This window comes from Scyliorhinus torazame, chromosome 8 (assembly GCF_047496885.1).
Source record: "Scyliorhinus torazame isolate Kashiwa2021f chromosome 8, sScyTor2.1, whole genome shotgun sequence".
Classification (NCBI taxonomy): domain Eukaryota; kingdom Metazoa; phylum Chordata; class Chondrichthyes; order Carcharhiniformes; family Scyliorhinidae; genus Scyliorhinus; species Scyliorhinus torazame.
The window spans coordinates 63,432,610-63,447,263 of NC_092714.1; positions in this window are offsets into that span (position 1 = coordinate 63,432,610).

Below are 14,654 nucleotides of genomic sequence, written 5' to 3' on the forward strand. Positions count from 1 at the left end.
ATCATCAGTGTGAATCTCCGCTGGACCCGCTCCAGTGCCAGTATGTCCTTCCTGAGGTGTGGGGCCCAAAATTGCTCACAATATTCTAAATGGGGCCTAACTAATGCTTTATAAAGCTTCAGAAGTACATCCCTGCTTTTATATTCCAAGCCTCTTGAGATAAATGACAACATTGCATTTGCTTTCTTAATTTCGGACTCAACCTGCAAGTTTACCTTTAGAGAATCCTGGACTAGGACTCCCAAGTCCCTTTGCACTTCAGCATTATGAATTTTGTCACCGTTTAGAAAATAGTCCATGCCTCTATTCTTTTTTCCAAAGTGCAAGACCTCGCACGTGCCCATGTTGAATTTCATCAGCCATTTCTTGGACCACTCTCCTAAACTGTCTAAATCTTTCTGCAGCCTCCCCACCTCCTCCATACTACCTGCCCCTCCACCTATCTTTGTATCCTTCTTAAAATTTGAAGCTGCATAAGTGGCACAAGCAGCTTCCAAGTGAATTTATTTGATAAAAAGTATCTGTACCGTTCCTGCAAAGTGAATATGCCAAGAGAAGTAAACAAATTAATTCCATAGAATCTGATTGGAGGGGAAAGGTCGCCTTAAAATACCAATAGGGGATTTGCGCTGGATTTACTCAATGTATTTACTCAATGGGCAGCACGGTAGTAATGGGCAGCAAGGTGGCACAATGATTAGCACTGTTGCTTCACAATGCCAGGGACCTGGGTTCAATTCCCAGCTTGGTTCACTCTGGGCGGAGTCTGCACGTTCTCCCCGTATCTGCGTGTGTTTCCTCCGGGTGCTCCGGTTCCTCCCACAAGTCCCGAAAGACATGCTGTTAGGTGAATTGGACATTCTGAATTTTCCTCAGTGTACCTGAACGTAGTGTGGCGACCAGTGGATTTTCACAGTAACTTCATTTAAGTGTTAATAGAAGCCTACTTGTGATACTAATAAAGATTATTATTAACCTACATCCTATTTGTCTTTTACAATGTCCACAAATAATTTAAATTTACTTGATACATTAGTACCAATAAAACATTGTATCTTTTGACCCTCAAAAAGTTTGGATTCCCTTCATCCCCAAGGCTATTTGTTATCTGTGTTTATCCGCCAGATGTAGCTGTTTTGTCTTGTGCGTGGGAATAGCGAACACAGTTGTAAAACATTCTGACCACTTGGCCTTGCCTGAGTTCAAGCTTTAAAACCTAACAAGACATGTTTATATTTAACAGCACAAGGATATCCAGAAAAAAACATTCTTGGGATGATTCAGTTCATAGTATTATAGAGATGTGCTTTTACACAGAAAAATGGGAGATTATGCAGCCTGGGCAGACGTGCGCCAAACCTGAAAGCACGTAAAATAGAATGTGATGTTGTCAGGTGTGCACCCCAATGTTATCGCACTGCGATATTCAGCTGGCAGGCACGGATTCGTAGTGTGCCCACTGGCAATTATGGAGCCACTTGATAGGATTAGCTCTCCATTGACCACAATATTGCGTTGCCGGTCCGATCTTTAGGCCATCGCACGGTCAACATGGGCAGGCAGCAAATCTGCTTTTGCAGATTTCTCATCTCCAAGGGCGCAAAAAAAGTGGTTGGAGCAAAGGCAATCTGAGGAGTTAGGCATTTTGGGGATTGAGGTGAGGGTTTGGTTTGGAGCATTTTCAGCATGATCTCTGCTCTCTGTGGAGGATTCAGCACAGCCTGGAGCTTTCAGGGCATTGTTATCCTCTGACATCGGAGATTTGGGTCCCTCTGCTGCCCTCCGTACACGGGACAGCCCCATTTGCATTTCTGCAGATGGGTACGGTGTAGTCAGCAAGAAGCACCTTCTCTGAGGAGGACAGGTGACAAAAGAGAGGAAACCAGGTGGTCGTAGGCATCACCTCAGAGCAGAGGCGCAGGTACAGTGTGCTCAGGACCAGCAGGGAGGGCAAAAGGATGTATTCGCAGAAGATGCCACTACCCAGCTGCCAGGGCATACAGGCAGTGAACCAACTACCTCGGCATGACTGAGGTCCAGTGCTACAGGAGGCTACTGCTTTCACAGGAAGCCGTCACAGCCATCTACTGGATGATTGGGCTGGAGGTAGCCTCCAATTGTGTCGGTAGACACCCAAGCTCGTGGCTCTCAAGGTCATTGTGACACTAAACGTTTATATCTCTGGATCCTTCCAGGGCTCTGGAGTGATCTTTCTGGACCAAGCAAACCAGGCTGAGTGGGCCAGAGGCTTGACTGCAATTTCAGGGTTCCTTCACATCCAGGGTGCCATTGATTGCACCCATGTGGCCATCAAGATGCCAACTGGCCAGCCATCCAGCCGGGCACCTTGGTCAACAGGAAGGGCTTTCACATTGTTAATATTCAGATAGTTTGTGACCACAAAAACCCAGATTCTACAGGTCTGTGCAAGGTACCCTGACAGCTCCCATGATGCCTGCACACTACATCACTCACAAGTGCCAAAACCGTTCACAGCTTGACAGTGGTTGGTTAGTGAAAAGGTGTCAGAGGCCAGTGGTGGAGGAGAGATACAGGGCGCGATTTTACAAAAATGTTTCTAAGTGTGGTAGTGAGCGGCAACTGCTGTGGGCTTCCCAACCCTTATTAAACGTTAATTGGTCCACTTAATGAGGCCCCACAGATCTAACACTACAAATCATGGTCCCACTGGCTGATTCGCCGATACCGCTCTCGCCAGCCTTCTTCTAACAAGCGAGAGCAGTACTTAAACGGGTTCTGCACATCCAACCCCACACAGCTCGCAGCCGTGCCACTGAGGAGACCAGCCCCATGGTTCAGTGATGCCGACTTGGGCAGACTACTCAAAGCTGTTGGGGCTGGACGGGATGCACCCCCCCAACCCTAACCCTAACCACCCCCTCCCCCACCGAAAATAGCATGTGCCTGGCACCGACTCTGCCCAGCACTGTTCCGTGTCCTGGCCCACCCATATCCAGCAGTGCCACCCACGCCACTCCAGTCCCCCCACATACAGCCCACCCCCCAATACTCCCTATCCTTGCCCCCATACAGCCATATCCCCCCAATGCCTGAACTCTCCCACACCCGCGACGAAACATGAGTGCGACTAACGATGCCCTTGGGGTGCTAGACATCAGAGTCCTCACCCACTGAGAAACAGGTCCTGGAGGTCGCGGGGATGATCGAGGATAGATCAGTGACCACAGTAGAGGTTGACACATGGCGCAGAGGTGAGGATCCACTGGCCCCAACACAGATGAATTGTCAAACGCGAGTTATTAATGCCCCCACTGACCACGTGTCCATTCTCCCGCAGGACCTTCAGCCAATGGTACGGGCCCATCCGGGGTGGTCACCCTCCCTGCCTCCCAAGAGGAGACCTCAGAGGAGAGCCCCAAGGATGCCACCGTTTTCGTGGCACAGCTGTCATCCCCACCCTCCACCAGCACAGAGACACACACCTTGGTGGGCAATGGTAGTGGTCAGGCTTCTGGACCACATTCTGGTGAGCACCAAAGTTGATGATGCACATCATCAGGTGGAAGCAGAGACACCCAGATGAGACAGCTGGATTCCAGGACCCAGCTCGGTCCCAGTCAGATCCTGAGCCTCTGGAACAGGTTTACCTGGAGCTGATGCAGACAATCGGGTGAGGCCTTGAGGTTCAGCGGGGGAATATCAGGTCCGTAGCTGATTGGAGGAGTCCCAGAGGCTACTGCCGCAGGAAATGGCGGTGGCAATGAGTGGCACCGAGGCCACCATTGCTAGGGTAGTGACTGCATTGGAGAGCCTGATGCGCAATGTTGGTAGCATGAGTGGAGGTGTCCAAGGCATGACTCAGTTAGTGACGGCCATGGCTGAGCACCTCAACAGCATGCCGTAGTCACAGTGGACCTTGATGAGGTGCTGCAGGGCATGTGCCACTCACTGAGGAGCATTGCGGAGCACGTCGACACCATGCTGCAGACATTGGGGAGCTGCCAGGGCTGGCAGAGCCAGATGCTGCAGGGCAGCTGGGTCTAGATTCGAGGTGAACCACAAGGTCCTATGTGTCAACCTGGAACCATTCTATGGAGTGATGGCGGCGGCCACTAGCTCCCCGAGTTCCACCCCTCAGACAGGGGCATGTGCCGCTGGCTAGTCGTCGGGGCCCTCCGGCCCCAAGGCCCCCAGCAGATGCCCCAGCAGGGGCATCAAAGGCCACGGGATGCGGTAAAGAGCAGGCTGCCCCTGACGTGCATCCTGGGGAAACACCTATCGCAGCGGAAGAGCACGGAATGCTCAGCACATCGAGGATCACTGAGAGAGCATTGGGGGGGGGGGAGGGGGGGGATCAGGAGGGAGGGTGTGTTGGGGGGTGAGGGAGGGTTGGGAGGTGTGGGGAGAGTCAGGCAGCAACATCGGGAGAGTTGGGGACACTTCTGAAACTGATTAAAACTTGCTGACCTCGACCAATTCGATGCCTCTGGCACTTTCTTCCGCAATGCGAGCCGGGCACCAATCTCATGTCCCATCTCCCCAGACATGATGGAGGTCGTGGTCTCTTCTCTCCTCCCCGCCCAGCCCGACACTGTGTGCAGGTGATGGCTGTGAACAAGAACTCAGCGGACAGGCAGGGGTCAGACTATGGCATAGATTGAGGAGCACCAGCGCTCAGCTCTCTGCAGGTTATCATCACCCCTCTGCCCTCAACAGTGACCCGCTGACAGTGCCAACACAGTCCCATTACCGTGTAATATCTGTGAGGAATTTGGAGAGGGTTGAGACTGACAACCAGCGGTGTCTTCCACCCCGGGACCCTCCATGTCCCCCATCACTCTCTTCCATCCCCTGCCATCTGACTTGCCCCTGGCAGCAGAGGGGGGCCCTGGTCACCGGACCCCACACCCTGCACCCCAGTCACCTGCACGTAACATTACCCGGACCAGGTGCTGCCCCCACCCCAGTGCACTCACCCACCCTCCAACCGCGCAAATATCCCTGGTTGTGAGGCCCCGCCCCTGGGTATTTGGATGTTGGACACTGTGTCCGTGGTGTTGCCTCGCGCAGTGTTCAGACATCACGGTCTGATTGGGATGCTAGCCAATAACCCCCATATGCTACATGGCGCACCTACTCACAGGCATCCACTTGGGAAATGTAATGTGCTCACTTTAACTACGATTGCCAATTCCCAATTAGCAATAGTCTTCAGCCAGGCGACCAGAGGCCTCCACAGTCAGTGGGAGTTATGAATGGTCGGTGGGGCAGGCAAGCTGGTCTGGGGCTGTCCCTAGAATGGGACCACGCTGCACAGGGATTGGAATGGTGGACCCGTGGGTGCTGAGACACCCACCAACACCCCAGCTGAGGCCATGGGCGCCCCCCCACCCCCCCGCCCCCTCCGCCCCTATGGTGGTCCGCCCCGACCGAGGCTCCCCCATCCCCCCTTTGAGCACCAGGGCAGCACCCCCAGTGGCCCGGCCTCTTTGCCTGTGAGCAAGATGGCTACTCACTTCCTCAGGCCCTCGCAGCAGCCCTTCCGTCAGCTTCAGGTCACTCACCCACACCCGCGGTTTTGGGGGCCCTGGGTCCCTCCATTCTAACAATATCCGTCTCCGGGCTACCAGGGAGGAAAAGGCCAAAACACCAGCCTCTCTCGCCCCCTGGACCCCCGGGTCTTCTGACACACCAAAGATCGCCACCTCTGGACTCGGGACCACCTTCACCTTCAGGGCCTCCGATATAACGTTGGCCAACTCCTGCCAGAATTCCCCAAGCTCCGGCACTCCCAGAACATGTGGACATGGTTCGCGGGCCCACCCACGCACCACCCACACCTATCCTCCACCTCTTCAAAAAAACTGCTCATCCGGGCCACAGTCACATGTGCCCTGTGGACCACCTTAGACTGGATAAGGTTTAGCCTGGCGCACAACGAGGATGCATTAACTCTCCTCAGGGCATCCTCCTCAGCCCAGCCTCCAACTCCCTATCCAAGTCTTCCTCCCACTTACGTTTTTAAAAGGAAGTGCCAATCAGCACCCTCATGACCACTTGCTGGAGAGGCCGTTAGATCATGGGAGGCCGTTGGACCTTGGTTCGCTCCAGTTAATTGTACGGAGATTGGGCTTAAGTGGTGATTATTAGTTTTTTGCCATGCTACGGCGCGATCCTGACTTCTGCAATGGAAACAGGCCAGCTAGATCGCAAACAGATCGGTGCTCAGTGTGGTTCTTGATTTTGGCCTCCCCCGTGATTTAACGGCCTTGTCGTGCTCTTACTTAAGCACAACGTGGACATTAAATGGCGCCCACAAATCGCTGCCATGTATCAACAAAGGCCGTGGTGGAAAGGACCATTGATTGGTCTGCTGAAGATAAGGACGCGATTCTCCAGAAAGATTTCTAAGTGTATAGTGAGCGGGAACTGCCGCAAGCTTCCCGGCGCTCGGCTCGGAGAGGCCCACAATGCTGTTCAACGTGAATTGGTCCACTTAATGAGGCCTCATGGGCTTCACGTTGCAAATCAAAGCTCGCCAGCCAATTCGCCAGGACCGCGCTCGCCAGCTCCCCCTACTAACAAGGTGGAGCAGCACTTAAACAACACTTGCACAACCAACCCCTCTCAGTTCGAGCCATGATGCCGAGACGACTAGCCTCAAGGTTTGGAGACGCGAAACTGGGAGGCTGCTAAATGCGGTGGGGAGATGTCCTGTTCCCCTGAGCGTCCCAGAGGGTGAGCCACAGGGCAGCCAGTACTGCCGGAGATGAAGTGGCAGCAGCCGTAAGCTCGGGCACTGTGACCAGGAGAACTTGCCTCCGTGTCGTAAGAACGTCAACGATCTACACTGGGCAGCCCTGGTGAGTTGACACCACCTCCCCGCACCCCCAAAATCTTCTCACCCCCCGCCCCAGAAGCGACCAGCCCCCCCAACCCTCCACCTGGCCCCCAACCCACCCTTCACTCCCTTCAAGCCAACTCACCCATCACCCCAACTCTCCCTTCATACCCTCCCCCTCCCCCCCCCCCTTCACCACTGTGAACCACGTGTGTGGCTAATGATGCTCCCGCCCTAATGTCTCGACAGGAGAAGTTCTCCCACAATAGCCGGAAAGGGATCCACACCAGTTGAGGGGTGCCAGACATTAGAAACCTCATAACCTTTGAGGAACGAGCCCTAGAGGTTACAGACAGAGTGGGGGGGGGGGGGGGGGGGGGAGTTGAGGTTGGCTGAGGACAGAGCGGTCACCAATGAGAGGTCAGCGCAGAGGTGAGGATCCTCTGGGCCCCACCCAGATGGACTGTTACACATGAGTTGTTAATGCCATACAGACTGATCCATCCTTCCCACTGACGACCTGTTCATTCTCCCGCAGATCCTCCAGCCGACACCGCCGGCCCATCCGGGGTGGTCCTCTCCCCTGCCTCCCATGAGATCATGGGAGAGCTCCGAGGATGCCACAGTTGATTCACCACAGCTGTCATCCCCACCCTCCACCAGCGCACTGTTTCCTCAGTGGGAAACATTAGTGGACAGGGCCACACAGTTGCTGATGCACATCAGCTGGAGGCAGGAATCCCCAGGCAAGACAGCAGTCAGAGGGCTGCTGGACCCCAGGACCCAGCTGGGTCCCAGTCAGATGCTGAGCCTCTGGACCAGGCTATCTCAGAGCTGATGCAGTCGATAGAGTGTGACCGTGAGATCCAGAGGGAGATGTCAGTGACACTCCAGCGGGTACATAGTCGATTGGAGGAGTCCCAGAGTCTAAAGGCGCAAGTGGTTGCGCCGGCAATGCGTGACATGGCAAGGACATGGCACAGGTCCACACTGTCTCCTTGTTGAGGCAGAGCCTCCTGCGGCATATGCTGTCCATCATCAGTTCAAAAGACCAGTTATGCCCGTACACCTTGGCTGACGCCGGTCTCTCCCTCTGGGTCCCTCCCTGGCCTGATGGGTGGCTAGACCCTCAGGGTCTGGGGCCTCTAGCTGGCAGAGGTTGCGAGTTTGGAAGGTGCTATTGAAGGAGGCTTGGCGAATTGTTGCAGTGCATCTTGTAGATGATACATACTGCAGGAATGCTGCATTGATGGTGGAGGAGTGAATTGTTAAGGTGTTAGATGTGGTGCTGATCAAGTGAGCTGCTTTGTCCTGGATGGTGTCAAGCTTATTGAGCATTAATTGGACCTGCACTCATCCATTGTAGTCGGTGGTAAGACTTTGGGGAGGCAGAATCCAATCCTCTTGAAGCCAATAGTATTTATATGGCTGGTCCAGTTACGTTTTTGGTCAATGGTAAAAGTTGAAAAGTTTGGAACTGGAGTGGGGGAAGACATGAAATCAATGGAACTTACAAATTAAGCAGTCAGCAATCAGTGGCTCGAGAGTGGAAGGCAGTGTGGAGAAGAAAGTCTCAGTTGAGGAGAAAGGGAAACTGGGGAAAGGGGCTTGGCGAAAGGTAAACGAGGTGAACTCCTGTTGAGGTGTCGAGGATGTCACATGCTGGCTGGAGGGCCAGCAAGAGACTTGCATTGCCCTCTTTTTCGGTAGGGCTACTGAATCTCAAGCCAATCAGGCAATGGCAAAGCCACTGGTGGGCTTTTCCCTGGAATCAAGACTCCGGGAAGGGAAGTCTCGCTTCCCCAGACCTGCCAGCCAATCAGAGGCTGACAGTCTTGTGCTCAGCAACGCTACATGGCAGGCAGCAGAAAAAACCTGCTGGAATCCCAGGATTGTGGAGCGACTCAAGTCACAGGCAAGCAATTGGGGAAGGGTCCACAGGGTGGCGATCGGAAACAAGGGTAGGGAGTAGCTCTCAGCGGGCTCCCCCTCCCCAATATCCAGTCACTTTATCAGGCATCGAGAGCCTTTGTTCGAGGGACACCAGGGGCGAGATTCTCCGACCCCCTGCCGGGTCGGAGAATCGCCGGGGGCTGGCGTGAATCCCGCCCCCGCCGGTTGCCGAATTCTCCGACACCGGATATTCGACGGGGGCGGGAATCACGCCGCGCCGGTTGGCGGGCTGCCCCCCCCGCGATTTTCCGGCCCGGATGGGCCAAAGTCCCGCCGCTAAAATGCCTGTCCCGCCGGCTTAGATTAAACCACCTACCTTACCGGCAGGACAAGGCGACGCAGGCGGGCTCCGGGGTCCTGGGGGGGGCGCGGGGCAATCTGGCCCCGGGGGGGCGCCCCACGGTGGCCTGGCCCGTGATCAGGGCCCACCGATCCACGGGCGGGCCTGTGCCGTGGGGGCACTCTTTCCCTTCCGCCTTTGCCACGGTCTCCACCATGGCGGAGGCGGAAGAGACTCCCTCCACTGCGCATGCGCGGGAATGCCGTCAGCGGTCGCTAACGCTCCCGCGCATGCGCCGTCCGGACATGTCATTTCCGCGCCAGCTGGCGGGGCACCAAAGGCCTTTTCCACCAGCTGGCAGGGCAGAAATTTGTCCAGCGCGGGCCTAGCCCCTTAAGGTTGGGGCTCGGCCCCCCAAGATGCGGAGCATTCTGCACCTTTGGGGCGGCGCGATGCCCGACTGATTTGCGCCGTTTTGGGCGCCAGTCGGCAGACATCGCGCCGATACCGGAGAATTTCACCCCAGATCCGTGATTCCAATCCCTCCACTCCACAAGCTGACAAGCTGGCTGCACTGTTTTATTTGCCATTCACATCACATGGTGAAAAGCCTGCTGCAGCTGGTTAATACTGGCAATGGAAAACTCAGGGCCTTAAGTGGTTATTAATTGGCCACATAAGGGCCTCAATAGATGGCCGACCATGGGCTTTCCCACCCAGAATTTAATACTGGCGGAGGCAGGAAAGTGGTGGGGGTCCAGTGATGCCTACATCCCGCCTAATTACATGCCCTTCCTACTTCCAAGCTTGTCACCTGTGAGAGCAGAAGATTCCATCCACAGAATGTAGACTGACGGCTTGGGGGAGAGATGGAGGCTTGGGAATAAGGGGTTGGGGGAGAAATAACAGTGAGATTTCAGGTTTTGGGGGACTGAGGAATAGGAGCTCTGGAGGTAAGCTGGGGACTGAGGAAATTGAACTTGGGAGGAGAGATCGTCATGCAAGGTTGGGGGGAAAGGACACTGAGGAATGGGGAAAAGAGGTGGACTGGGGAATGGTATTGCACAGGGAGAAATAGACACTGGGGAATGGTGTTGCATGGAGAACAATAGACACTGGGGAATGGTATTGCATGGGGAGAATTAGACACTGGGGAATGGTGTTGCACGGAGAAAAAGAGACACTGGGGAATGGTATTGCATGGGGAGAATTAGACACTGGGGAATGGTGTTGCACGGAGAAAAAGAGACACTGGGGAATGGTATTGCATGGAGAGAATTAGACACTGGGGAATGGTGTTGCATGGGGAGAAATAGACACTGGGGAATGGTGTTGCATGGGGCGAAATAGACACTGGGCAATGGTCTTGCTCGGGGAGAAATAGACACTGGGGAATAGTGTTGTATGGGGAGAAATAAACATTGGGGATTAGTGTTGCATGGGGAGGAATAGACACTGGGAAATGGTGTTGCATTGGGAGAAATAAACACCAGGGATTGGTGTTGTTGACTCAGGCAAGAAAAGCAATGTGAAGCTTGCAAGTTGCAGAGCCAGCTTTTCCCATCGGACAAAACAACACTACGAAATTTTAAAGGGGAGGCGCGATTCACAGTCAGCTGGAGGGATGGTGCCTCAGAAAGCCCGAGATCAAGGTACCTTTTTTTAAAGGGTGCCCCAATCTCCGATTTAAATAAAAGGTCCCCACTCCCCACACAAGCATTGGGGTGATCCGCCCATCCACTCCCATGAGCGGTGGACTGTATGGTAGCACAGTGGTTAGCACCATGGCTTCACAGCTCCTCCAGGGCCCCAGGTTCGATTCCTGGCTTGGGTCACTGTCTGTGGAGTCTGCACGTTCTCCCTGTGTCTGCATGGGTTTCCTTCGGGTGCTCAGGTTTCCTCCCACAAACCAAAGATGTGCAGATTAGGTGGATTGGCCATGCTAAATTGCGCCTAGTGTCCAAAGAAAAAGGTTAGGAGGGATTATGGGGATGGGGTGAAAGTTGTTCTTAAGTGGGATGGTCTTTGCAAGGGTTGGTGCAGACTTGATGGGCTGAATGTCCTCTGTGAATTCTATGTTCTATGCTCTATTTTCTATGACAAACATCAGGGTACTCAACCCTTACCGAAGGCATTGGGGTGACCTCACCCACTCAACCCCTCCCTACCAGGGAGAGAATCCCTCCCTGAAAGCCATCGGTGCACTCCTTCCCTACCACAGGGCTCGCCTGTGCACTGCCAGGTTTGCATTTCCAGGCTGGCATTGCCAGGTTGGCACTGACCGGGGGCAATACTTACTTGTGCCCCCAGTGTGGTCATCATGACTGTTTTTTCCTATTGAAAACCAGCAATGATTTGTGCCGGTGTGAAGTCAGACTGACTGGGTGGGGGAATACGGAAAGAACGGGCGTTGTGGCGTCCAGCCCTATAATTAGAGCGACACGGTGGCACAGTGGTTCGCACTTCTGAACACAGCTCCAGGGACCTGGGTTCAATTCCAGCTTCAGGTGACTGTGTGGAGTCTGCAGGTTCTCCCCGTGTCTACGTGTGTTTCCTCCGAGTGCTCCGGTTTCCTCCAAAAGAGGTACAGGTTAGGTACATTGGTTGCGCTAAAGTGCTATAGTGTCCAAAAGGGTTACAGGTATAGGCTGTGTGCCATGATAGGGTGCTCATTCAGACGGTCGGTGTAGACTTGATGGGCCGAATGGCCTCCTTCTGCACTGTAGGGATTCTATGATTCTATGAATATATTATAATGCATGCACACTCTTCCTGATCATGTCTTCAGAGGAAGGTGGGGAAGATCTAATTCTGAGATCTCACTGGCGCAAATCCCATTTTAGGCCTCTTGCAAGATTTAGTGGCCATTATGGGATTTGTACCTGTGGTCATCCAGGCCGTTAGATTATGCCCATTATTTGTCAAAGCTTTTCATCTTGCATTAATGAAGACAATCACAAGAATACAAATACAAGGGAAGCAACAACTTTTACTGTATGAGGAGAGAGTGATCATCGGTTGGCAAGTGGACTCTGATTGGCAGAGGTGTTGCCATGGAGAATGCACCAGTTGATGGTGACTGACAGCTAACTGCCAAGCACGGTTTGAAATTTAAACCAGGCAGCTTAACTCTGATTAATCAAGGCAATGTCCTGAGAATCGAACCACGGAATGGCTGTCACTTATTTTGTTTAGCTGAAACAAGAGCAATTTGTACATCATCTCTGTCTGAAAAAAACAGGGCCCTGTGTATTAATCTGAGATACAATGGACCAAAGGTGATGGCCTGAGCTCTTTTGGCCTAAGGCACAAACTCATGAATAGGCCTAAGGCAGTCACTCAAGGCTCTGAAAATTGCCCAATCTGATCCTATCTTTCTATTGGTTTCCCTCAAAGACACTCAACATTCAACTTTTTAAAGAAAGAATCATATTATAAGGATAAATCTTTATTTTGTTTTCTATTGGTGTTGCCCTCTCCCCATCATTCTCATCGGTGTTAGAAATTAAAATCTTGGGGAGCAATATTTGACTTCTGCTTGAAAATGCACAATGTCGGTGGAGTGACAAAGCTATCGAATCACTATAAGGCCTGAACCATTTTGAAACCTGGGCCTCAACAGCATTCCATTGTCGAGTTGCAGGTACGGCACGGTAGCACAACGGTTGCTTCACAGTGCCAGGGACCTGGGATCGATTCCCAGTTGGGGTCACTGTCTGTGTGGAGTCTGCACGTTCTCCCTGTGTCTGCATGGGTTTCCTCCAGGTGCTCCGGTTTCCTCCTATAAGTCCTGAAAGACGTGCTGTTAGGTAATTTGGACATTCTGAATTCGCCCTCCGTGTACCCGAACAGGCGCCAGAGTATGGCGACTAGGGGCTTTTCACAGTAACTTCATTGCAGTGTTAATGTAAGCCTACTTGTGACACTAATAAAGGTACCAAATGGTCACGCTGGAGCAGCTCATCTGTTATGGGTATGTGGTAAATTGTGCAGGGCTCGCTCATTGAGCTGTGTGCTGGGCTGGGGCTGGGAAGATTGTCGACAGTCCTGGCTAGGCACCTTAAATGGGCGGGTAACTGGAGTTTTTTGGGTTGTTCAGAAGGACTAAGAGTGCTCTTCTTGATCCCACCAAAATAAAAATTTCATTTGCAGTATGTGAGCTTCTTCGCCAACCCTACCATTCCGAATTGTTGGGCAGTCCACTCAGCACTTAGTACTAGAATATTACATTGGGTGTCAGTGGAGCAGCTGGGGTATCCTCCCCAGTTTCGATTGGTAGTTACCTGGGGCGTCATTCTCCGACCCCCCCGCCGGGTCGGAGAATGGCCGTTGGCCGCCGTGAATCCCGCCCCCGCCCCCGCCGAAGTCTCCGGTACCGGAGATTGGGCGGGGGCGGGAATCGGGCCGCGCTGGTTGGCGGGACCCCCCGCTCAATTCTCCGGCCCGGATGGGCCGAAGTCCCGCCCAGAAATTGCCTGTCCCGCCGGCGTAAATCAAAGCTGGTATTTACTGGCGGGACCAGGCGGCGTGGGCGGGCTCCGGGGTCCTGGGGGGGGCCCCCACGGTGGCCTGGCCCGCGATCGGGGCCCACCGATCTGCGGGCGGGCCTGTGCCATGGGGGCACTCTTTCCCTTCCGCCTCCGCCACGGTCTCCACCATGGCAGAGGAGGAAGTGACTCTCCCCACTGCGCATGCGCGGGAAACTGTCGGCGGCCGCTGACGCTCCCGCGCATGCGCCGCATTTCCGCGCCAGCTGGCGGGGCAACAAACGCCATTTCCGCCAGCTGGCGGGGCAACAAACGCCATTTCCGCCAGCTGGCGGGGCGGAAATCCCTCCGGCGTCGGCCTAGCCCCTCAATCTTGGGGCTCGGCCCCCCAAAATGCGGAACATTCCGCACCTTTGGGCCGGCGCGATGCCCGTCTGATTGGCGCCATTTTTGGCGCCAGTCGGCGGACATCGCGCCGTTGGGGGAGAATTTCACCCCTGTTGCTCAGGTGAAAAATGGGTGGACCAGCTGTTGAAATTGGCCCTTTGAGTGGCGGCATGTGGCACAGTGGTTAGCACTGGGACTACGGCGCTGAGGACCCGGGTTCGAATCCCGGCCCTGGTCACTGTCTGTGTGGAGTTTGCACATTCTCCCCGTGTCTGCGTGGGTTTTGCCCCCACAACCCAAAGGTGTGCAGATTAGATGGATTGGCCATGCTAAATTGCCCCTTAATTGGAAAAAAAATAAATAATTGGGTACTCTAAATTTATTAAAAAGAATAAATTGGCCCTTTGTTTTAGGTGTGACCATTGATGTTAACAGAACTGTTAAAGAAGCACAGCTAAGTAATTTGTTGGCTTTAAAATCCAATCATTGAAGATTCTTCAGTGCTGACTGGGGACCAGAACGTTAAACTAAAAGTTAAGTTTAAAATAATCATTACTGTGGAACGAAGAGGAGCTGGAGGGTTCCAAGGCCTGATTGCTTTCATGCCTAAACCTAACCAATTTCTGCTGGTTTGTTTCTAAATAAAAGTACTAGATCTAAATTATTTACTTTGGACTCATGTTTTCTTTATTGGGCAAGTTTTATGCAGCATCTTTTGTGGCCA